Raw genomic sequence first — 27062 nt, 5'->3', positions numbered from 1 at the left:
CCAAAGTCTCTTGGTGGTTCAACCTTACTTGTTTTTCCTAGGCCTTCATGGTTATTCACGAAGGTCTTACTTACTGAGCATTCATTTGCAATTTCGCTTTCAGGCACAAACTTAATGCTTGCTCTTACAATCTCTTTCTCTACTTTTTCAAGTGCTTCTTTAACAATTTCTGAGAGCAATACATTTGTTACTTCTTTATTATTGGTTAAACCAACTTGCAGTATATCTTTTGAGGATATTGCTTTTGTGCATGGACATTTGGAGAGGGAATACAATATTTTTAATCTATTCAGGAGGATTACATTTTGTTTTTACCCCTTTTCCCTTTGGAGCAGCTTACGATCTACCTACAATTTGTTATGTTTCCCACCATTCTCTTCAAACTTTTTGCTATTGTTATATCCTTGCTTCCTTTTCTTCTAGATGTCTTAAACTCTATCTGTTGGCCTTGGCCATAGGTCAAACTCTGAACCTGCTCTTCCACCTAGTTCCCTCTCTCCTCCCTCTGCTCCACTTTGTCCCTTTGTTGTTGTTGCCTGAACCTTCTTCCCTCTCATTTTCTTTGTTAGATCAATTATTTGCTTTATCTCAATTTTTCCACTATTGTCACCTTCTTTTCCTTTTATGCCTTCTTTCACATTTCTCATCAAAGCTCTATTTAGCCATGTGAGCAAGACATATATCTTTTATACCTAATGGGTTTCCACCGTCTTTTTGATCAACATCAGAAATCTGGAAACATATACTTCTGGGGTACCCTTTTTAGATGTTCCCTCCTGCCAAAACATCTTTAAAACAAGAAGCCAAGCAGGAGGACTACCTTTTCAATCACTCATCAGCACAGAAAATGCCGTCGCCGGATCTCCCATCATCCACCTGCACAGGAAATGACATCAATGAATTTCCCATCATCTATCAGGAGAGCAAATTACAATAATGGGTTTTCCTGCCAAAACTATTTTTAAAAGAAGGAACCAAGCAAGAGGGCTTCATGTCTCATCACGCATCAGCACAGGTAATTTCATCATGGCACCCTGGACTCCTCTCCTCTTCCAAGACTTAATGACAGCTGCATCATGACGTGCAGAGAGTGCACCAAAGGCAAGTTCATCCAGACCTGTCCGCCCCTGGAACGCACTCAACGTCAGGAACCCTGGTCCGATCAACACACAGCAGTACTCTGCAACACTCCTTCAGTCACTAGACTCCGATGCCGTTCCTCCAAATGCTGCCACACTGCACCTCACACAACAGTAGGAGCTTTCACCAGTACTGACTTCCAGTTTGCCAACAACCACCCACGCGTGTACCCCACACAAATACCAACAATTTCCTCAACACCCCCTCCCAACACACAACCCACATACAACACAAGCACCAAAAACACCTACACTCCCACTCTACACCACATGCCAATACAAACCTGCACATCAACTCCTACTCATGTGCATGCTTCTCAACACATGATCCCTCAGCAAACACACAACCAAAATATGGGGCCTTCAGAGTATTGACACACCTGACATTCTCTTCATCACAGAGATCTGGCTTAACCCCTCTTTGGCTCCAGACATAGCTACAGCAATCCCAGCGAGCTGCAAGAACGCTTGACAGGATGACCTTCACAAGCCAGGAGAACTCACTGTCACTAACAAGGAATCCATCAAATGCACAACACCCACAGAGAACACCACCCCATTAATTGAACACCAGCACTTCATGTTACAAATCTCGGAAAAATTCACCCTGAACAAAACCCTCACCTACCAACCACTTAAACCGTAAGCCACCTTTACCATCCTCATCACTGAGTTTGTCATTCCACTCCCTATCAACTCGAGATACTACATTGTCCTCAGTAACCTCAACTTTCACATGGAACACTGAAAGGAGCCCCGCTCTACAGCACTCATCAAACGTTTGGGTAACATCGGACTGATCCAGCTCATCACAGAACCAACACACACCACAGAACACACTAGACCCCATCTTCACCACAAGCACCAACATCAAATACAACTCCACCACACAACTGATATAGTCCAAACACTCCATCATCCACTTCTAAATCAACACGCCTCAAGTCACCACCTCTACCAGGTTCATCACTCCAAGCTGCAGCTAGAGCAAAATTACAGAATCAGACTGGCTCAGTCCCCTCAGAACTGATCAGCCTAGCCCCACACACAACCTTGGCAAGGGCATCAACATCTTCAACAACTAGATCAGCAACTGTGTGGACTCCCTGGCACCCATAAAACCCAGCAAGCATAATAGATCAAAGGCCAGCTGGTACACAGAAGAACTCAGAGACACCAAACAACACTATAAACAGCTAAAAAGCAAATGCAGAGATAGCGACAACACCACCAACAAATCTTCCTACAAGGCTGCACCCAGATGCTATCGCCAGCAAATTACAGACACCAAAAAAAAGAACTAGTGGACAGAAGCGAAGGAAGCAGCTGCAAGAAGATCTTCTCAATAGTCAAGGGTTTCACTGCTCCATCAGCCAGTGCCAACAACATTGTGGCCTCACAACAACTCTGCATCAACTTATCCAACTTCTTGCAAACCAAATTAGAAAATATCTACAGCAACTTTGCACACCAAGCCAATCCCAGAGACCTTATCCTTAACCTACCCACCACCAACCAAAATGGCCATGTAACCGAAAGGACAACCCTCACTAGGAATGACACAGAGCAATCATGCGGACCATCCACTCAGGGGCCCCAACGGACCCATGTCTCACCACATCCAGAACCTGGAAACACCACCAATCAGCACCTATCTGACCCACAACATCATTACCTTCATCATTTCCATCTCTTTCCATGATGAATGTAAACTTGCATAAAATCAACAACCCTCCCCAAGGAGCCCATAGCTGATCCAAATCAAGTGAGCAATTTCCAACCCATATCCCTGCTCTCCTATCTAGCCAAAGTGATTGAGAAGGCCATTAACAAGCAACTCAGAATCCACTTTGAACTTAAGGATTCCGAAAGAGCTACTGCATAAAAGCAACACTCATCGAGGCCACTGATGACAGTCAAAACATCCTGGACCCAGGAAAAACAGCAGCCCTCATCCTGCTCAACCCACTCCATGGCCTATCTCCCACAATGCTCTCATCAAACATTGTCATTAGCTGTCATTACAACACATGCGTCTTTAGCATTCATGCCTTTAGCACTAAAACGATTACCACACATATGCCTTTAGCACGCATGACTTCACAACACAATTTTAGTTGTAAAGGTGTGTTTGGTAAAGACATATTCATGGGAAAAGTTTAATGATAATAGGTCATCTCTGCACAGTGCTTCTGCGCTGGACCTTCCAATAATGTTTTTTAAAGAACCCGAGCAGTAAAAACATAAATCACATCAAGAAATAGCACTGCCGTAGACCTAGCACCATGATAAATCCACATGAGTATGTGTCATTACCCTGAAAGCTGATGCCCATCCTGCCATACACTGCACATACACTCACTGACTGTGATTTGCCCAACAGTAAACAATGGGCATCCTGCAGCACACATGTGAGCCAATCTCCAACAACCAGGAATGACTGAAAATGAAAAGATTTTCCAAATTGGTGGAAAACTACGTCAAGAATAGGGCATAACTCCACTCAACCAATTACAAGGAAGCACCAACGATGAAGTACTGGTATGAAGTTTTCTTAACAGACAGCGCGTACATGAGAAAGCACCGGTGCAAGTTCTACTTCTCCCCAGTAACCTCCTGCAGCCACATCCCAATGCCATTACTGTAACATTTTCGACTTTCACCCCAAACGCACCACTATTCAGAATCAGCCATGTTTGTACAAAAACACACTAAATCACACCAGAAACTCTAACTCACACCAACCCTAAGCCATACAAACTAGCCCAAACCACTAAAAACTATCTCAAAACCCAAGAAACAAACCTAAAGACTAAAATCCAATCCTGAACACTAATCCTAGGCCCTTAAAATGGACACTTCTTTGCACGAGAATTAAAAAAGCATAGCATGAGGAAGCCATCAAAATGATGTCATGCTTGCAGAAAAAAACATGAACAAGACATAGGGGGTGATTTCAACTTTGGCGGGCGGCGGAGGCCGCCCGCCAAAGTTCCCCCGACAGAATACCGCTACGCGGTCAGAAGACCGCCGCGGTAATTCTGAGTTTCCCGCTGGGCTGGCGGGCGACCGCCAGAAGGCCGCCCGCCAACCCAGCGGGAAACCCCTTCCCACGAGGAAGCCGGCTCCGAATGGAGCCGGCGGAGTGGGAAGGGTGCGACGGGTGCAGTTGCACCCGTCGCGATTTTCAGTGTCTGCATGGCAGACACTGAAAATCTTGGTGGGGCCCTGTTAGGGGGGACCCTGCAGTGCCCATGCCATTGGCATGGGCACTGCAGGGGCCCCCAGGGGCCCCACGACACCCCTTACCGCCATCCTGTTCCTGGCGGCCAAAACTGCCAGGAACAGGATGGCGGTTAGGGGGTCGGAATCCCCATGGTGGCGGAGGATTCCTCAGGGCAGCGGAAAACCGGCGGTACACCGCCGGTTTTCCGTTTCTGACCACAGCCGTACCGCCGCAGTCAGAATGCCCTTGGGAGCACCGCCAGCCTGTTGGCGGTGCTCCCGTGGTCGGTGGCCCTGGCGGTCCATGACCGCCAGGGTCAGAATGACCCCCATAATCTGTGTGCCAAATCTGTAATATGCAGACTTGTTCAAAATGTATATGCCTTTACTATTCATGCCTTTACAATGGAATGCGTTATTTAGGCAACCGTGATAAAGGCAAATTTGTTGTAAAGTCCTGGGTTCTAAAGGCTTCCGTCGTAAAGATGCATGGGTGATAAAGCCTTCTTTATAAAGGCATCTGGGATTCAGCCTTCGTTGTAAAGGTTGTTTCCCCTCATCACCAGCAAGCTAGACTGCAGCAACTCTCTATATGCAAGAATCTACAAACAACTCATATTTAGACTCTAGACCATCCAGAACACAGCCCCAAGTCCCATGCTAGACCTCCCATGCCGTACCCACATCAGCTTCACTGGCTTCCCAAACAAAAGTACAGCCAATTCAAACTTCTCACATACACACAAAGCCCTACGCAACACAGGATCAGAATACCTGAACAGCTACATACACTTTCACCAACCCACTAAACACCTACGCTCTTCCTCAGTCTCACTCACACACATGTTCTGCATCCGTAAAAGCAGAACTGGAGGTAACTCATTCTCCTACTTCACACACAAGACATGGAGCGACCTCCCTTCTTACATCAGAGCCTTCTCCTCACTTATTGAGTTCTGCAAGAAGCTGAAGACCTGTCTCTTCATGTAAGCATCTTGGGACCACACAAGTACACACCTCGCTCAAGTGCCTGGATCCCCTTTTGGTGATTAGTGCACCATACAAATCAACATAAGATAACATAACGTGGCTCTTACTTCCTTGTTCTGTGGCTTACTTTCTTTATTATCCTCAACTGGCTGCATTAGGGTGGGTATCAATTAATGTATTTGTCTTATTTGACTTGCAACAACATCTTCTGAGGGTGTCTTCACTCAATACCAGTACTTCAATGATACTTTGCAATGTTTTTCCAATATTAACATAACATTCAACATGAATGATCTTTGTGAGGCTGATATTTCCAAGACTGAGTATGAATGCTGGTTTGCTTCTCCCAGTCCATTCTTAGCCATCATGGGCTTAATCCCAGTAAGCCACTTATCTTTGACTCCTCTTCAAGGTTTACACTCTTTCAATTCCCCATTTCTCCCTGGGACTTCTTCTTGCCTGATTGTATCTCTTGCTGGTGAAAATACCCAGGGCAAGGAAGAGAGTATTTCTTCCAACAGAGAATTATTACACTCCAACAAATCTGAATCAGTTATGAAAAATCGATCTTCGCATTGGAATAAGCATGCAATATTTTCATTGCCAAATGCTTCTTCATTTCATGTTATCATCTCTAGATGATGTTGCTTCAAAGTGTACTTGCCCCTTCTTAAAGTGTTTCCTCTCAAAGTCCTACATGGATTTAGTTTCTGAAATGTTATTCAACTCACCAGACTCAGGAGACGTTTTGGACAGGGCTACTAAAGATCTGCTTCCTTATTTCCCTCATGTGATCAAATAATCCTTTCCCCCAGTGAACCATGGATTCTCCAGTTTAGTTCTGTTTCTCTGCCATCTTTCCCTTTCCCTTTCACTTTCATTGGTTGGGCATTGTTACCTTTTTTAGATTCTACTTTTGCTTTAGTTGGAGCCATTGTATAAGCTCCAAGTAACCTTATACATAAACCTTCAGTCACAGCTTCCTAAAGGTTCAGCTCTACGGGGGAGCCACACTTCAGTCCACAGACTTCATTACCTGTTTAAAAACAGCTAAAATAATGTTTCCTCTACATTTACCTCCTCTGTCCTGGTTCTTCTCAATGTTAGTATAAGTGCTGTTTTCTCCTCCACCCTTCCACTTGCCCGCCTACTTCTTTCAATTCCTTTCTTGATTTGCTGCTAAAGTCACAAAGGCATGTGCCACTCCTGCTCTATATTTAAAGCATGTTCCATTGACACATATGTATCTACCACGACCCGGTTCCTAGGGCTGAGAAGTCATCATGGCAGTTTCTCCAGTCCACTGTGCAGTGCACTAACACTTATGGAGGCACTCAGTCCCCTTGCAGTCTCCCCTTTAGAACCATTACTGTTCCGTTCAAAATCTATACAAAAAGCCAAAAGCTCCACACAATGAGCTACTGCCAGATAAAGCCAGTTGGCACATCAAGCATCAGTTGGCTCTTGGCGTGCACAATCAATAAAGCACAAGAACGAGCAGTGTGTCCACTGTCACAGTGAAAGAGGATACACATTTTTACCTGTTTCATACACAGGGTGCCCTGCTGATTTCATATATGATATGAATGTTGCTTGGTTGTATAGGTGGCATGTATTGTGTGTGCTGTATTTAACATTTTTAAGTTGCCTGGGAAAGAGTAGTACACCAGGAGGAGTCTGGAGAGTGTCTGGCAGATATCAGTGCAGATTGCAGGGCTCCACCAAAGCATTCCCAAAGTTCTATGTAATGATATACACTTTAAAGGTGTGCTGTATGAATGACTAAGGGTCCCTTTAAAGTAGAGGGACTGGCCTTACACCCTTCCTGCTCCATTTTTCCCTGAGTGGTATTACCCTCACAAACGTAGGTGGTAGTTGAGTGGGAAACACCATTCCTCTTTTACAACTTTGTCCTGGATTCCCCTGGAAGTGAGCTCTCAGTCAGCTCCTCCTGTTTGCTGACACTATGAGACAAAGACTGTGGCTGGACTAGTCCGGGAGGAACACACAAAAAGAAGCATGTATCTGAAACCAGCTGCAGAGCCGGACTACAGGAATTTATAAATTCTGCGTCTTAACTGGGTATGAAGAGGGGACTGAACCCTTTAGCTTTTGTTCTGGGATTTCTCAGAAACCAATTACAGAACTTCCACAGACGTGAGGACTGGAAAAGTCCTGTGAGTCCCAGGGTTTGGATCCTAATGCATGTTGGCAAGTTCAGGACCAGAATCTATATAAAGTCAGCACCTTCCCTTGGAACAGCTGTCTGAAATCAGTTTGGGGAAGAATTCCATTTACTGCTGAAGGGATATGATGGAGGTATCTATATAAGGATTACAAGAAAATGGACCTTGAACAGCTGTGTGAGAAGCACTAAAATAAACTCTTTTTGATGAATGAAAACACCAACATCTCCAGGCTCTTCAGGGAGGGCTTCTGCCTGGGTCTGTCAGAGTCACCAGATCCTCGGGGTCTGTGCACGTTCCCAACACGTCCATCACTGAACAGCTCCAAGACTCTGATAGATAAATCACAGAGACTGAGAGAGTTCAAGACGGGAAGAGGGGATTAGGAAGGGAACAGCTGGGAAGGAGACCTGTGGTAAGAAAAAGGTTAGAACACACAATATGAAAATTGTATCTCTTGAAATCAATATTAAACTATGATTCTAAGCCTAGTCACTCTGAAAAGATGAACAATCTAAGAGTTAAGTTTAAAATTACTAAGTTTCAAGATGGCCGGATACCTGTAGGGGCATCAAGATGAATTAAATGAAAACTTTCTTATTCAAGTACTTTCCTTTACATGAGAATCAGAAAAAACATTCTGACTAAATTTTAAACCAGTCATATAAACCTTGTTTTGAGAATATATACTAGGACCATACAATATTGCATCTAGAAACTCTGGCCTTCTGTGTACTCTTAAAATGTTTCAACACAAATTGTGAATATTGCAGATATATATATATATATATATATATAGTAAACACCATAAAAGGATTGTGCACCATGAATAACACATTATGGATTCAGGAAACAAATCACATAACTTTTCAACTCGAATATTGCATAATAAATATCTTAGAATAGTGGCATACAATAAACAACATGAATTAAACTCAAGGAGAGAATCGTGCGTCTTGCCAATTCGAGTGTTACCAAGTAAAATACCAAGAAATGATAACATGCAATAAATATCAAAGTCAAATCCTCATTAATCGAATTGCGCGTCTTGCTGATTCGTAAAACACGATATAAATGTCAAGGAATAACAGCTCACAATAAATAACAATATCAAAGTACAATGAAACAAATCGCGCTTCTTTTGCCGGTTCTTAAGCCACCATGTAAATGTCAAGAAATGGCAGCGCGCAATGAACAACAAAGTTAAATGCTCAAGAAACGAGTTGCGCGTCTTGCCAACTCATAAAACATCATGTAAATGTCAAGAAATAGCAGCATGCAAGGACAACAATGTCCAAACACCATAAAACGAATTGCACGTCTTGTCTTTTTGAAAACCACCATATAAATGTCAAAAAATGGCAGCGCACAAGTAATCTGTTATTCATTTAAGAATTAAACCAAGAGTATGAAAATTCTCAATAACGGTGTCGGGAAATGTCCAACCACCGTCTTACCGCCTGGAACAATGATCACCAATGAAGGATGAGGGCAGAAGACTGGAAGATCCAAATTGGCCGCCGGGACAGGAGCTCAGGAAGAAGCTGCTGCTCTGCACCAGGACCTCTGAATAGTGAGCACTGGGAGCTGGGCTGGCTCTCTTTTATAGAGTCTTGGCCCAACCCAGAACCACACCCAGGCATGTTGCAGGGAAAGTCTCTGGAAGGCCCTGGAAAGGGACCACACCCTAACACACTCTGAAAACCTGCAGCAATACATTGCAAAGGAACAGTATTTGTAAACATATTAAAAATACGTTTTCAGGATCGAACTCTGCAATGCAAAAGGTTAAACCACAACATATCAGCACAATGCATAAATTACGTTGTTTTAAGAGTGCTGGGTTTTTGCATTTTTGTCGCCAATAGAGCGCATACTGCTCTGGTGTTGACAGAACTCCCCTCTCCTAGACGCGCTCTAGGGCCTGGTTTGCTTGGATTAAGACGATGAAAGCGTCTCACAAGTACTGGAGCATGAACATCAGATGCGGAAACCCATGAATTACTTTCAGGACCATAACCTTTCCATGAGATTAAGTACCATAGATTATGCCCTCTCAGTTCAGAATCCAACACTTTCTTGACTTCGTATTCTTCTTCCCCTTGTACTAGAACAGAAGCTGGTTGAGGGTGGACCTTTTGGACTGCCTTTTTTAAGAGGGAAGTGTGGAACACTGGATGCATCCGTAGGGATCCGGGCAATTGTAGTTTATAGGTCACCGGATTGATTTGCTGAAGGACAGTATAAGGACCTATGAATTTGGGGTTAAACATGTGCTTCTTCTTGAAGTCTATATGTTTTGTGGAAAGCCACACTTTGTCACCTGGTTGATATTGCGGTCCCTCACAATGTTTCTTGTCATAATGCTTTTTATATTTTTGTTCGGCTTTTTATAAATGTTATTGAATCAGTTTCTGGGTTTGATGTAAATGCTGAATGATTTCTGACACAGCTGGAGTAAGAGAACTTTCTTGAGGAATTGTGATGGGCAAGGTGTCAGGATGATAGCCAAATAAACCAAAAAAGGGTGTAACGCCAATAGAAGTGTGGAATGAGTTATTGTAAGCTAACTCAGCTAACCAGAGCAGAGATGTCCAAGAATGAAGTGCTTTTTCAGTGTAGGCACGTAGGTATTGTTTCAAAGTCTGATTTAGTCTCTCCGTTTGACCATCTGTTTTACACCATGTCTTCCCGAAATTGGAGGAAAATTGTGACCCCCGATCGGAGAGGATAACCTTTGGCAGTCCATGATAACGAACCACTCTGTTCAGTAAAATAGTTGCCAATTCACTAGAAGTGGGCAATTTTTTACAGGCAACGAAATGTCCATATTTTGTGAGACTATCCACTACCACCAGAATTACTGAATGCTGTTGAACCACTGGCAGACCGGTAATAAAGTCTAAAGAAATGTGCTCCCATGGACAAATTGGGGTTGGAAGTGGATGTAACAAACCTTTTGGCTTTGAATGACTTGTTTTAATGTGAGCACAAACTTCACAGTGGTTTACCATTGCTTTTACATCTTTTGTTAGGGTAGGCCACCAAAAATAACGTTGGATCAGTTCAAGAGTTTTAGGAGTACCTGGGTGACCTGCCGTAGGTATAACATGCAACCAATGAAACACTATCTTGAGAAGTTTGGTAGTTGGTACAAACAAACGAGTGTCATGAAAGGGTAAACCATGCTTGATTGACCTTTTTGGGATCTGCTTGGGCCCATGTTTGCCATTTTTCAACAGTGAAAGAGTTGCGAATTTCTTCAAAGAAATCTTCAGTTTTTATGATACATAGAACCTTGTCAGGAGCAATGATAGCTTTGGAGGCTTGAAATGCAGGCAACATGGTAGACTCTTGACGGAACAAGACGTCAGCCTTGCGATTATCTTTACCAGGCCGGAAGGTTACTACAAAATCAAATTCGGCTAAAAAAAGCATCCAGCGTAATTGCTGAGGGGTCAAAAGTCTGGCGGAACTCATGAATTGAAGATTACGATGATCAGTATACACTGTAACAGTGTATTTGGCACCCAACAAATGATGTCTCCATTCTTTAAAGGCGTCATGAATCTCCAGAAGCTCTTTTTCAGCAATGACATAGTTCTGTTAGGCTTCGTTCAACTTCCGAGACATATAAGCTACAGGATGAAGTTGACCAGTGTCTTTATTTTGTTGTGATAAGACGGCTCCTATTGCTACATCTGAAGCATCAGCTTCCACTATGAAAGGTTGATTCGCATCAGGATGAGTTAAGACTGGGGCATGGAGAAAGCTTTCTTCAAAGTTGAGAAGGCTTGATCAGCTTCTGGGGACCATACAAACTTTTCTTTCTTTCTTAGTAGCTTAGAGATTGGAGCCACTGTCTGGGAGAAATGATTTATGAACCTCCGGTAAAAATTTGTAAACCCCAGGAAACATTGTATATCACAAACAGTCTTTGGGGTGGGCCAATCAAATACGGCTTCTACTTTCTTTTCTGCCATCACCATACCATGAGGGGTAAGAATAAGCCCTAAAAACTCAACTGTGGTAACATGAAACTCACACTTGGTTAGTTTGCAATATAAATGGTGTTTTCGAAGGGCTGCAAGAATTTTCTTGACATGTTGGACATGTTCGTTTTCATTGTCTGAGTAGATCAAAATGTCATTGATATACACTATGGCAAATATGTCGAGGTACTCTCTAAGAACGTCATTCAAGAAAAAATGAAATGCTGCTGGAGCATTACACAGACCAAAAGGCATGACGGTGTATTCAAAAAGGCCATATCTTGTCTTGAACGCTGTTTTCCATTCGTCACCCTCTCCCATTCTGACCAAATGATAAGCACCTCGAAGGTCAAGCTTCATGTAGATTTTTTCTCTCTTTACTTGTTCCAATAAGACCGGAATTAGGGGTAAAGGATATTTATTCTTGATGGTGACTTTGTTCAAACCCCTATAGTCAATGCAAGTTCGAAATTTCCATTAGCTTTTGGAACAAAAAACAAAGGCGAAGCTGCAGGAGACTTAGAGGGGCGAATGAAGCCATTCTCCAAAAATTGATCTAGGTATTTTCGTAAATGTTGATTTTCATGTTCTGACAGGGCATATACACGACAGTGGGGAAGTATCGCACCTAGGTCTAGATCAATTTGACAGTCATAAGATCTATGAGGAGGTAGAGTCTCTGCTCCTTTCTCATCAAATACATCTTTGTAAGATGACTACTGTTTGGGCAGCTGAATTTCTTTCTCCGCGGCAGTAGATATGTAAGAGTTGCAAACTTTTGGTACTTGAATCTTTTGGAGACATTGTTCGTTACATAGCGCAGATGAGAACACAATTTTTCGTTCTGCCCAATTGATCTCCGGATTGTGATGAGTTAACCATGGCAAGCCGAGGATAATCCCATGTTGGGGAGCATGGATCACATGTAGGATGATTTTCTCTTCATGTTTCTTTCTTTGAATCTTATCTTCACAAATCATCGACAAGGGAATAGTCTGAAGAGTTACCGGACCTCCAGTCAAGAGTTTTCCATCGACTGCCTGGATGATTTCTGGGGTCTTCTTTTCAATACATGGGATCCCCCATGTACGAACCAATTGAACATCAACAAAATTCCCAGTAGCCCCAGAATCGACTAGAGCTTTTTTGAAATAGATCTTTTTCTTGACCTGAACTCTTATTTCCAGTTTAAGATGTCTAGAGTGTGAAGGGTCCACGGTGACACCCAAGAGCAACCCTTCTCTGTATCTCTGGTGTTTTCGTTTTCCAACTCGACTGGTGCATTGGCTGCGACCTTCTGAACTGGACCTTGCTTGTTCTTTGGTTTGATTGGACTATCTTTGGCAAAATTACCTTTTCGCCCACAATAAAGACATTGTCCATTTTTTCTGCGTAGGTCCTTTTCATCTTTGGTCAAAGGTCTTCTGATGGTTCCAATTTCCATCGGTTCCTGCATTCTTTCTTTCGGAATTCCTGAGTCTCTGTTATCATGAACGCGCCATGAATATTTTTCTATCTTTTTGCGTGTTCCTTTACGTTCTGCTAAACGATGATCAAGTCTCAAGACAAGATTTATTAATTCTTGACAGCCAGTAGGTTGTGGATCGATTTGCGCTAAAATATCTTTTAATTCCTCTTTGAGTCCCTTGTAAAACAAGACCGCTTGTTTTTCTTCAGGCCAGGATGTCTCGGCAACCAGCTGGTTAAAGTAGGCTAAATACGACACTAGGTCTTGATTTCCTTGGCATAAATCTAATAATTCACGATCTGCTGACTGTGTTACAGTTCTACCATCAAAAACTCTCTCAAATTCACGAACAAAATTTCTCCAGTTATACAACAAGGGACTATTTTTACGCACAAGAGGAATTGCCCAAGTAGCTGTATCCCCAGTCAGATATGATAACAAGAAAGCTACTTTGGACTGGGCATCGGGAAAAGTATTTGGTCTGCAGGTGAAGTGTAGTTCCACTTGAACCAGGAAAGATTGCGCTTTCAAAGGGTCACCTGAGAAACGTTCTGGGGGAGCTAAAGGAATTGCAGAAGGAACATTTAGGAAAATCGGCTTACTTCCAGAAGCCTGAGAAGAAGTACCTGGCCAAGACACACCTGTGGGTCTTTGTTCCTTCTTCTCTACCTTATCTTGCAACTGCCTCACTCTCTCTGCTAAGCTAGTTGTCAATTCATTGGATGATACCACCTCTGCTTGAAGCTGGGTGATAGCCTTGACTAACTCGTCTAGCGTGGCAATGCTGAGAACATACACAAGCCAGGAGGATAATAATTCGTGGGCTCACTATTCTGTCAGAGTCACCAGATCCTCGGGGTCTGTGCACGTTCCCAACACGTCCACCACTGAACAGCTCCAAGACTCTGATAGATAAATCACAGAGACTGAGAGAGTTGAAGAGGGGATTAGGAAGGGAACACTTGGGAAGGAGACCTGTAGTAAGAAAAAGGTTAGAACACACAATATGAAAATTATGGGGGTTATTACAACTTTGGAGGAGGTGTTAATCCATCCCAAAAGTGGCGGTAAAGTGACGGATATACCACCAGCCGTATTACGAGTCCATTATATCCTATGGAACTCGTAATATGGCTGGTGGTATATCCGTCACATTTGGGGTGGATTAACACCAAGTGTTCCCTTCCTAATCCCCTCTTCCCCTCTTCAACTCTCTCAGTTGTCACTGTCACAGTGAAAGAGGATACACATTTTTACCTGTTTCATACACAGGGTGCCCTGCTGATTTCATATATGATATGAATGTTGCTTGGTTGTATAGGTGGCATGTATTGTGTGTGCTGTATTTAACATTTTTAAGTTGCCTGGGAAAGAGTAGTACACCAGGAGGAGTCTGGAGAGTGTCTGGCAGATATCAGTGCAGATTGCAGGGCTCCACCAAAGCATTACCAAAGTTCTATGTAATGATATACACTTTAAAGGTGTGCTGTATGGATGACTAAGGGTCCCTTTAAAGTAGAGGGACTGGCCTTACACCCTTCCTGCTCCATTTTCCCCTGAGTGGTATTACCCTCACAAACGTAGGTGGTAGTTGAGTGGGAAACACCATTCCTCTTTTACAACTTTGTCCTGGATTCCCCTGGAAGTGAGCTCTCAGTCAGCTTCTCCTGTTTGCTGACACTATGAGACAAAGACTGTGGCTGGACTAGTCCGGGAGGAACACACAAAAAGAAGCATGTGTCTGAAACCAGCTGCAGAGGCGGACTACAGGAATTTATACATTCTGCGTCTTAACTGGGTATGAAGAGGGGACTGAGCCCTTTAGCTATTGTTCCGGGATTTCTCAGAAACCAATTACAGAACTTCCACAGACGTGAGGACTGGAAAAGTCCTGTGAGTCCCAGGGTTTGGATCCTAATGCATGTTGGCAAGTTCAGGACCAGAATTTATATAAAGTCAGCACCTTCCCTTGGAACAGCTGTCTGAAATCAGTTTAGGGAAGAATCCCATTTACTGCTGAAGGGATATGATGGAGGTATCTATATAAGGATTACAAGAAAATGGACCTTGAACAGCTGTGTGAGAAGCACTAAAATAAACTCTTTTTGATGAATGAAAACACCAACATCTCCAGGCTCTTCAGGGATGGCTTCTGCCTGGGTCTGTCAGAGTCACCAGATCCTCGGGGTCTGTGCACGTTCAAAACACGACCATCACTGAACAGCTCCAAGACTCTGATAGATAAATCACAGAGACTGAGAGAGTTCAAGACGGGAAGAGGGGATTAGGAAGGGAACAGCTGGGAAGGAGACCTGTGGTAAGAAAAAGGTTAGAACACACAATATGAAAATTGTATCTCTTGAAATCAATACTAAACTATGATTCTAAGCCTGGTCACTCTGAAAACATGAACAATCTAAGAGTTAAGTTTAAAATGACTAAGTTTCAAGATGGCCGGATACCTGTAGGGGCATCAAGATGAATTAAATGAAAACTTTCTTATTCAAGTACTTTCCTTTACATGAGAATCAGAAAAAACATTCTGACTAAATTTTAAACCAGTCATATAAACCTTGTTTTGAGAATATATACTAGGACCATACAATATTGCATCTAGAAACTCTGGCCTTCTGTGTACTCTTAAAATGTTTCAACACAAATTGTGAATATTGCAGATATATATATATATATATATATATATATATATAGTAAACACCATAAAAGGATTGTGCACCATGAATAACACATTATGGATTCAGGAAACAAATCACATAACTTTTCAACTCGAATATTGCATAATAAATATCTTAGAATAGTGGCATACAATAAACAACATGAATTAAACTCAAGGAGAGAATCGTGCGTCTTGCCAATTCGAGTGTTACCAAGTAAAATACCAAGAAATGATAACATGCAATAAATATCAAAGTCAAATCCTCATTAATCGAATTGCGCGTCTTGCTGATTCGTAAAACACGATATAAATGTCAAGGAATAACAGCTCACAATAAATAACAATATCAAAGTACAATGAAAAAAATCGCGCTTCTTTTGCCGATTCTTAAGCCACCATGTAAATGTCAAGAAATGGCAGCGCGCAATGAACAACAAAGTTAAATGCTCAAGAAACGAGTTGCGCATCTTGCCAACTCATAAAACATCATGTAAATGTCAAGAAATAGCAGCATGCAAGGACAACAATGTCCAAACACCATAAAACGAATTGCACGTATTGTCTTTTTGAAAACCACCATATAAATGTCAAAAAATGGCAGCGCACAAGTAATCTGTTATTCATTTAAGAATTAAACCAAGAGTATGAAAATTCTCAATAACGGTGTCGGGAAATGTCCAACCACCGTCTTACCGCCTGGAACAATGATCACCAATGAAGGATGAGGGCAGAAGACTGGAAGATCCAAATAGGCCGCCGGGACAGGAGCTCAGGAAGAAGCTGCTGCTCTGCACCAGGACCTCTGAATAGTGAGCACTGGGAGTTGGGCTGGCTCTCTTTTATAGAGTCTTGGCCCAGCCCAGAACCACGCCCAGGCATGTTGCAGGGAAAGTCTCTGGAAGGCCCTGGAAAGGGGCCACACCCTAACACACTCTGAAAACCTGCAGCAATACATTGCAAAGGAACAGTATTTGTAAACATATTAAAAATAAGTTTTCAGGATTGAACTCTACAATGCAAAAGGTTAAACCACAACATATCAGCACAATGCATAAATTACGTTGTTTTGAGAGTGCTGGGTTTTTGCATTTTTGTCGCCAATAGAGCGGGTACTGCTCTGGTGTTGACAGGGTCCCTCTACAATGTTACCTGAACGGAGTCTTTGTTATTTCAACATATTGGAGTGTCTGTAAATATTGGGGCAGCTCAAGTCTCAGAACCCCAGTTGGAAGTTTCATTTTTTCATTCCCAAAGCCTCTAGGTGACTAGGTGCAGAGAGGTTTTATGCATTCACTAGACGGAGCATCAACACACCTTGAAAGTACTGGAAAAAATGAGCACCAAAAACGGTTTGTGTGAGAAATGGGGTCTTTGGTTGACAGTCAGGTTACCCCCTGTTCAAGCAAGGACCCTCACTCTAGTCAAGGTAAAAGAGAATCAACTAACCCATGCTTATCCCCTTGGTAGCTTTGCAGAGCAGTAGGCTTAACTTCAGAGTGCTAGGTATAAAGTATTTGTACCAACACACACAGTAACTTAATGAGAACACTACAAAATGACACAACACAGGTTTAGGAAAATAGGAAATATTTATCTAAACAAAACAATACCAAAACGACAGAAATCCACAATACACAAGTCAAGTTATGAATTTGTAAAGATAAAATTCAAAAATAGCGTTTAGAAACACACAATGCTTCGATTAGGTGGTACCACGGCATCCTGACGGAGTCGTTCCCAACAATCCAACACCAATGGCGCCGGCCACGGAGTCACGCGGACCCCCAGTACAGTACAGTCACCGGACTCAGCAGTGGCGTCGGTCCGGAGTCGTCAGAAGTCGATTTCCTAGAATTTTCACCAGCTTTTCCTTTCAAGGGCACAGCGACTGGATAGGGCACCACTTGTCAGGGCAGGAGTCTCAGCAGAGAGTCCAGGTGCTGGTAAGTGAGAAGTCTTTGGTATCCCTGAGACTTCAAACAACAGGAGGCATGCTTGAAATCAAGGCCTCGGAGATTTCTTCTCAACATGGAAGGCACATAAAGTCCTGTCTTTGCCCTCTTACTCTGGCAGGAGCTGCAACTGCAGGATAGCTCCACAAAGCACAGTCACATGCAGGGCAGCTCTTCTTCCTCAGCTCTTCGGCTCATCTCCAGGCAGAGGTTACTCTTGTTTCCAGAAGTGTTCTACAGTCTGTGGTTTTGGGTGCTCTTCTTATACCCAATTTCTCCTTTGAAGTAGACCCACTTCAAAGTAAAGTCTCTTTTGAATGTGATATCCTGCCTTGCCCAGGCAAGGCCCCAGACACACACCAGGGGGTTGGAGACTACATTGTGTGAGAACAGGCACAGCCCTTTCAGGTGTAAGTGACCACTCCTGCCCTCCCTCCTAGCACAGATGGCTCATCACGATGTGCAGGCTACACCCCAGCTTCCTTTGTGTCACTGTCTAGTGTGAGGTGCAACCAGCCCAACTGTCAAACTCACCCAGACAGGGAATCCACAAACAGGCAGAGTCACAGAAATGGTATAAGCAAGAAAATGCTCACTTTCTAAAAGTGGCATTTTCAAACGAACAATTTTAAAATCAACTTTACTAAAAGATATATTTTTAAATTGGGAGCTCAGAGACCTCAAACTCCACATGTCCATCCCCTCCCAAAGGAAATCTACACTTTAATCAGATTTAAAGGTACCCCAGGTTAACCTTTGAGAGGGACAGGCCTTGCAACAGTGAAAAACAAATTTAGCAATATTTCACTGTCAGGACATATAAAACACACCTATATGTCGTACCTTAACCATACACTGCACCCTGCTCTTGCGGCTACCAAGGACCTACCTTAAGGGTCCCTTACATGAAACAAAAGAGAAGGTTTAGGCCTGGCAAGTGGGTGCACTTGCCAAGTCGAATTTACAGTTACAACTCCACACACAGACACTGCAGTGGCAGGTCTGAGACATGACTACAGAGCTACATATGTGGGTGGCACAACCAGCGCTGCAGGCCCCCTAGTAGCATTTTATTTACAAGATCTGGGCACCTCTAGTGCACTGTACTGGGGACTTACTAATAAATCAAATATGCCAGTCATGGATAAGCCAATTACATACACATTTTGTAAAGGAGCACTTGCACTTTAGCACTGGTTAGCAGTGGTAAAGTGCCCAGAGTAACAAAAACAGCAAAATCAGAGTCCAGCACACATCAACAACCTGAAGTACAGAGGCAAAACGTTAAAGGAGGCCATGTCAAGGATGAAAAGTCTAATAGCTTGTAATGATAGTCGGCTTGTCAATCCGATTGGCTTGGCAATGTGTAACGGTTACCTTTTATCCCTGTCTTTATCACCACTGTAATCCAGGGTGGGATCTCTGTTTAGCTTAGTTGTTATGTTTGAGGATGGGTCCAAATCTGCACCCATGAAGTGTAAATTGGGTTACTGGTTGAGGGAGAATGGAACGCTAGTCAAGTAGCAACCATAGTCTCTGTTAGGGTGAAACACAAGCAAACAACAAATTAACCCATGCTTAACCCTCTGGTAGCTTGGCACAAAGCAGTCAGACTTAATTTAGAGGCAATGTGTAAAGTATTCATGCAGCACTCCAAGCAGTAATAATGTGAAAACACAACACGAGAAAAATTCTACATCATTTTAGAAAGAATATTTGTCTAGTTCAAGGACTTGCAATAGTGAAAAACAAGTTTGAGTTTTTCACTACCCGGGCATGTAAAAGTTAAAATCCATCTCCAACTTTTTAAAATAAAATGCACTCTGCCCTATAGGTTACTACAGCCCTAGACTAGGGGTGGCTCACCTGTAAAAAATAGGAAAGTTTAGGCCTGAAACAAAGGTTCCCTTTTCTCTGCATAAATGGCTATTTACAACTACACACACAGGCAGCAACGGCAGGCCTGAGACATGTTTAGTGGGCTACTAGGTGGGTGGCACAATCAGTGGTGCAGACCCACCAGTAGCATTTAAATTACAGGCCCTGGCTACATGTAGTACCACTTAGGAAACAAGTTATTTACATGTGTCATTTGGGTGTTTAAAGGAGAGAACACAAACACTTTCGCACTGGTTAGCAGTGGTAAAGTATGCCGTGTCCTAAGGGAAGCAAAAATTAAGTTAGCAAAAACAGGAGGATGGAAAGCAAAATGTTGGTTGGTCTAAAGTCAACATGACCTGTGTCTGCAGGCTGACAGTGGCAGAAAGGTGAAACACAGTTCCCCGCCATGGCTGATGACAGCAAACCATGGAACAGGAACCTCAAGAACTTCAAATCTGGTACTGATGGACTACTTGGACATCTTGCACATGGTACACAACATCTATCCAAAAGGCAGGAAGGTTGACTGACAGTAAACTGAGCATTTCTCACTGTCCCAATCTCCCAAGAACAACTTACTTTGCAAAAACTATGTAGCTCCTAAACTGACTGCGTGTGCCATACTGCTTTGATCAACAACGCACTGATTATTACCCAGACATAACTGTATACATTCAAATGTTCGTGTAACCCCACTGCTTAATTTATGCTTATTATTTCCGGTGCTGAGCAATGGCACTTATTTTTAAGGGCCGGTGCTTATTCTTTTGCCTCAAGCATTTGCTGCGAGCAAAAGATACATACGGAAAAGACGGAGGAAGAGAAAAAGGAAAAAGCGTCACTAAGGCAGAAAGCAGAAAGCTGTCAGAGTCAGTTGAAGGGGCAGGGAGTGGCTTTTAACGGATTGAAGAGACCCTAGATTGCTTCAGGATTACCCTGCCTCAGTATTCCGTGCTTGTACATTTAAATGCAGCAGCTGCGTGTTTAAGGGTTTTGGGCACCGGCACATTTTTATATACAAATTAAGCACCTTGTAACCCTTTATGTACAGTATTAAGTTGTGTGTGCAAAAAAGCACTAGTTGTGCAAAGACTTATTGACAAAGAATATTCCCTTCACTGAGTTCTATTACAGCCCACCTGTATGAGTAAGTATTGGGCTGCTCGATCTCACCATGCTATTTGTCATGTTCTAAATGAGTGTACTTTGTGCTAACTTTTAAATGCAATTGGAAGGTAGCACCAGCATACATCCCCTGCCTCCTTATTTGAGTCTTGCAGTTTCTTTTTTATCCCTGCTGTCTCCTTTTGTTATTGTTTGTCCATCTTCCTCTTCGTCCTCCTTTCCGCCTCTTGTGTTTTTCTCTCTTTTGCTTTGGGTCAGTCTGATGAGGAAAAGTAAGTGCCAGTCCTCAAAAATGAGTGCTGATGAGTCCCACCTGCAACCATCGTCTCAAATTGAGCACTGGATAAAAGCTTGTGTTTTTTACGAATGGAACTCAACTACCGCTGTCTATCCTGGGACTTCTGGAAAAGTTCCTACAGTGGGTATGGCAAAATTATGCCAACCCTTAATATATTGCTGATGTTAGTTTAATTGCACTACTTGTGGTATATTGGGGACATTTTGGTGTGGTGGTGGCACACAGGGCATTTTACTGACCCTGAAATAATAGTGTTACGTCTTGGTGGTTGTACACAACCATGGCAGAATGATGCACATCCCTGGTGTGATGATATCCATTTCTGGGATAATGCTGGCCCTGGTTTAATTGTGTTTTACCTTGGAAAATAATGTGCATCCATGGGATGGCAGTCTTCACTCATGCAGTTATGTTGGACATTGCATTTTGGTTATTACTGGAATATTGTAGGCACTTTTGCCATGATGGTGCCCAGGTCTTAATAGTGAAATTGCTGGCATATGATTGACTTCCCTCACACGAGGTGGTGACACATGAACCTGTAAAGCAGAATCTCCCTCTGTGTGTTAGCGAGCATGATTACTTGTCATACGTGGACACCAAAATTACAAAAGATAAAAGACAGTTTTGTCTGGAGAATAATAGTTTGTTTCAGTTTTGTCGTGAAAATTATTGCTTTTGTTTAATGAGTGACTGTAATATTTGCATGAAAGAAAGCACATATTTTGTGACAAATGGTGTGTATTTTTGAAAATGACATATATATGTAAAGCTAACATTTGAGTAATAACTATTGCAGGTGGCAGAGCCCAGAGCCCTAAAGGAAGAATGCAGTAAGAGCCTGTACAACATGCCTAGCTCCACTGGCTCTGATATTGTGCAATTTGGGGATTGTTTTCTTTTTCCACCCTTTTTCTTCTCAGTTATGCCACACGAACGTAAAAGATACCGAATGGAAAATTAAAGGAAACGTAATATAGATCAGAGGAAATATGTTAAGAAGGCCATGTGAATTTGTTTATTTGGGACTGTAAGGTATATAGCTTTTTAGATTTTTTGGACGAAACTGTGCTGAAAAAAGCTTAATTTCTTCAACAATTTCCAAAATTGTCTGTGGGAAGGTTAACCCTCAACATCTCTGGAGATGGTTGCGTTCCATTGGCACACCATGAAAGTAATGGAATAGTGCATGAATTGACGTTTTGGCAAAATTATACAGACATTGTGCTGAACGTTATATTGTCTGGCTAAAAACGGGGTGGATATTTACACCTCATGACTCTCAAAACCAGCACTGATTGTTTATTTACTTATATGTGTTTTAAAAAAGCAACATAGTCAAATATGTTGTGAGGCTGAGATGTTGTTTGCCATCAGAGCAAAGCATAATGGACTGTGGATTCAGCAGCAGAAGTCTCTTGGTTACCAGGGCGTGTCGTGGCTGTGTCAAGACTGTGAACGTTTGGACTAATATATCTCTCAGGTTAAAAAATATAACAAAACGCATGAAGGAAGGAGTATTTCATAATTTTTGCAAGGCAAGTTACTCAGTAGTTTTACAGCAGATACAAATCATGCAGTTCGACAGTCCTAAGCAGTGAATGCTATCCATCAGTGGTTCTCAACCTTTTGACTTGTGTGGACCCCCACTTTATTAACTTAATCATTATTGGAATCCAAGGTCACTACTGGAGGCTGGGAACCTCAGCCTAAACATTGTGAAGGATTTGATCCACAAAACAATACACAGAAAAGTACAGTAACAGGAATTCATACACAAATGATTACAACATTTTATTTAATATGCAAACAAATATAAATAAAAAAAAAAGAAATTGTAATTTAAATAGGCAATTGAAGCCACACACCTTTCATACTATATTGTGTCTGATGCACCTGTACTGCTCCCACAAATCAATCTGAGGATAGTAATCTAATTTTTAGCCTCCAATTTTAAATTCCTTGATGTTTACAGTATGTTTTAACATTTTCAATTGTACAGTCGTAGATCCCCTGAGGGAGAGACCACAGATTGGGAACCACTGGTATACATTTCCTGCATAATGCCAGTCCCGAGTCTATGAGTAGTGGGTTTCCGTTTTAGTGTTTATTGAGGTTAACAAAAATGTCAATTTCAGGTAATAAATATTGAGACCATGTTACACAAAATAAAATACTTTTATACAGTCACCAGCTGCAAACTGCTCCACATTTTACACACCTCTTTCGTGCTGTGGACTAGACTACTATTCCTTTAGTATTGGTGCGACCACAGCACCTTAGCCATCAGGGCGCCCGAGAACCGCAATACCTAAGATGGTCCCACGGTTCCCACGTCCCAGGAAATGCCACCTGAACCCCACAGCTGCAAGCTGTGAGTTTCACTCACCTGGGGCAGCCTTACTTCATGGCCCTGGGCTCTTAGCTGCTGTTCCTTGTTTCACCAGCTCCAAAATGGCAATCACCTTCCTCAGGGATTGCACCTGCCTTTCAAAGCTGCACCACAGTCAGTCTGGTTAACAGGTTTTCATTCCTATTTTCTTTTTCAATCATGAATGTTTCTTCTTTAATTCCTGTGCATCTTCCCAGTTCCTTGTAATTTCTGTGTTGTGAGGTTTGATGTTATGCAATTTTCCAGTACTTTCACTATATAAAGCTCTCAGTTTGGTTGGAGGGTGAGGAGCAAAAAAGTTGTGTTCCTTTGCTTTTAATTGCTGATGGTGGCTCCTCATTCCCGAAGAATGCCATTATTGCATTCAGTATTCCTGTTTTTTTTTCAACTCTTTTTTGCAGTCTTTGTACAGCAAGGAGGTTAATAACCTCTTCGGATTTTCCTCCTGCAAATGTGGCAGCTTCTTGAGGGCACTTGCCTATCACATATTCCAGTGTGTTGTGACTTTGGGACTTACAGAGACAGTTATCCGTACTGTTCAGACTTGAGCAGGGTTGATATATATACAAGCTAAGGTCTCTATTAGAAATGGTATCCATGAGGTCAAACAGATTTTAAATGTAACAGCCTCTGATAGCAAAGAGGTCTATGTGACTTCAGATATCAAACAGGCTTGGGAATAAAACAGAGATATTGTTATTATCTAGATCTTACAGGCTTCAACAGCAAAGCTATCTCTCTGGGCACAAAATCATGAAATTGCAAGCCTGTGACAAAAAAGCTATGCTGCATGTTTCAAAGGTTTTACAGGGTGTGGCACTTGACAGCAAAACTACCCCTCTGGGAATAACTATCATAAAGCCATGGACTGGACTGAGCATTCCTACAAATATAGTAATTTTCTCCTACTAATATGTAGAATATGAAAATCTGACCATAAGGAGAGCTGACAGACAAGGCATCCCGCTCAAACACATTTTATAAAAAATGGGGCTATGCATTGCTTTGTCATGCTCTTCTGACACAGTATCCCACCCCATCAGGAATATGCAGACCATACCTTAAGTTATGTGCATCATACAGAATCAGGTATCTAACTGCAAGGGATGTAGCTTACATACCATCCAAGATAGCTGCCTAACAGCAAAGCTCTGAGGTGCCTGGAGCATTATACATTATTTTGTGCAGACCCACTGCTTGGATGGTCATTATGAAGAAGGAAAATAGCCCTTTTGCTGGCCTGAAGTCTATGGAGACTCAAAATAATAATTTCACTTGTTACCTTAATTGATTTTGAAGGAGTTTGAGGATTGCATCATGACCTAGAATGGCTGTCATTTTGTAAAGAGCTTTTTCAATGAGATTGTCGCAGTTGCTTCCTTCAATATAAAGAAACTTTATGTGATTTAAAACAATCCCAGGAAGATTTATGCAAAGAAATGACTTTGAAGCTCTAAATTAAAGTGCCATGAAAGGAGGAATATGAACATTTCAGTGAAGAACCTTTTGATTAGCTTAAAATGAATGATTCAGCATCCCAAAAGCAAGAGATAGTGACCTCATCTAAGTTACCTTTATCTACGAAGATTTGCAGTCTCTATAGCTCTGCTAATAAAAGGCCAAAGAAAGTTTCTTCTACTCTAGATAAGACAAATACCTTTATTTTAATGGAGATTCTTTCAGATGAGCTAAGAGCTTTTTCACCCATACATAGAAGAAAAAAACAAAAGACCGCAAATTTGAGATGAAATGGTCTTTATAGAGAAATGGATCTCTGGCATAGAATATGATCAGGTTACTAAAATTTAATAGCGACAATCAGAGATCAAATTGCTCAGAAAACTTGCTAAAGAGTTAGGAAATAGGTGTAGATGGAAAAATCCACTAATCTAAGATCTTCCAGAAGATATTGAAGTGAATGATCCTGTTGCATTTTAGCCAACAGTATTAGGCAATCCTGAATCTATTTGTCTCAACATTCAACACTAACTGAGATTAGGTTTCAAGACCATACATTTTCATCATCAACTACAAAACCAAGAGGAATAACTCTGGTAGCTTTTAAATACATAGAAATGGTTAATCTTATCAATACATCAAAGAGAAAGGGTCACATATCATTGTCTGGTCACAGGGCATTTTTGTACAGAATGTAGCAAAAGCAGCGGCTGACAGGTGCACACAATTCTTTTATTTGAGACCTGAACTATACACATTAAAATTATTATTTGGTCGTGTTCATCTGTGTTGCTTTAAAATAACCTAAAAAGACAAAACTCTTGCATGTGCGGACCCAGCAAAACTAAGAACATTTCATTATTTATGGAGAGGAGGAAGAATGGAAACATCTAAACCAATGGAAACTAGACTATTTCACTGTTTTTGCCCTTAAGTATATACTAGGATAAATATGTCTATGTCCTACGTTTTAACTGTAATGTAAATACTCAATTATAATTTGTTTATTGTTATTATTTGTTTTATTAACCTCATTTGCCTTCTTTGTTAAAGCTGTTATGTATGTTGTGTGTGTAGTAACTCTTTCTGAATGTATTTCTCTATCATAATTAGATCCTGGTGGCCTTTGAGGTTTTAGCATGTCCTTCTCATTTGTGGAGTCCTCTCCCCAAACGTGTTCTTTCTTATAGGTATATTTTTCATTTATATCTTTCATTTGCCAAGTTCATGCCTTGTGTTGCCTTTGTTGACATCTTTTTTTCTTTTTCATCTTTCCTTTAATTTGTTAATTAATTAGGCATAATTGTTTTATTTCTACTCTCCTTTTTGTACTCCTCTCATCTCAATGTTTTTATGTAATTTTTATTAATTTTCAGTGCAGGTTTACTATTGCAAGTTTACATTTACATAATTTAGAATTATATTTTGGAATGCTAATGGTTAGGTAACCTATTGCGAGGGATATGGTTATTTCATATCTACCTAAATTCAAAACAGACATTGCTTTGTTGCAATTAAATCAGTTAACTTTGGAGGAGTCTCTAAAGTTTAAGCATAAATCGAATTGGGGAACCCTTTTCATACCCTGTTCATGAAGAAAGGAATGCGTTATCATCCTTTGTATTAAACATTTAAATATTTCAGGTATTTTCCAAGATACAGATATTGAAGGTAGATGGATTTCTGTTAAACTTACAATAATACAATATTAATTACCACGGTTAATGATTATGGTGTCACTTAACCCAGTACTTCTTTTCTGTCCTCTATTTCTGCAGCAGTGAATTCTGCTCATTGAGTACTATTGGTTTTTTGTTCTTTTTGAATCACCCAGTTTTGGACTTTTTACTGTTGGTGAGTCTCATTACATTTGTCGCACCCACTGTAACCATATGGCAAACATACAGTGCATATTTACCACCAGTGTCCATGTTCTAAGATGAAGCTGCTGTGATGCAGCAAGTGTAGGGGCACTTGGCTCGTTACATGTGAATATGTGTACACATGCATGTGCGCACATGTGCGGCCTGTGTGGAGACTAATGTCCTGTGCATCCCAAAACTACACACAGGTAGCCTGGTGCAGAGGGGACTTATTAGGATTAGCTATTGACCTGGGGTAGGCCTGATAATATGAGTGTATACTAAAAGGAGAAGTAAGTGTGAATTCATGTTTTGTCTGTAGTGAAACTTCATTACATACATGTGGAAAAGTGCGTTAGAATGCAGTTTCACTTCCCTTTGACCTACAGAGACTAGTGACATATCAAAATGGGGTGTAAT

Source organism: Pleurodeles waltl, chromosome 8 (assembly GCF_031143425.1).
Source record: "Pleurodeles waltl isolate 20211129_DDA chromosome 8, aPleWal1.hap1.20221129, whole genome shotgun sequence".
NCBI lineage: Eukaryota > Metazoa > Chordata > Amphibia > Caudata > Salamandridae > Pleurodeles > Pleurodeles waltl.
This window is presented reverse-complemented; position numbering follows the sequence as displayed.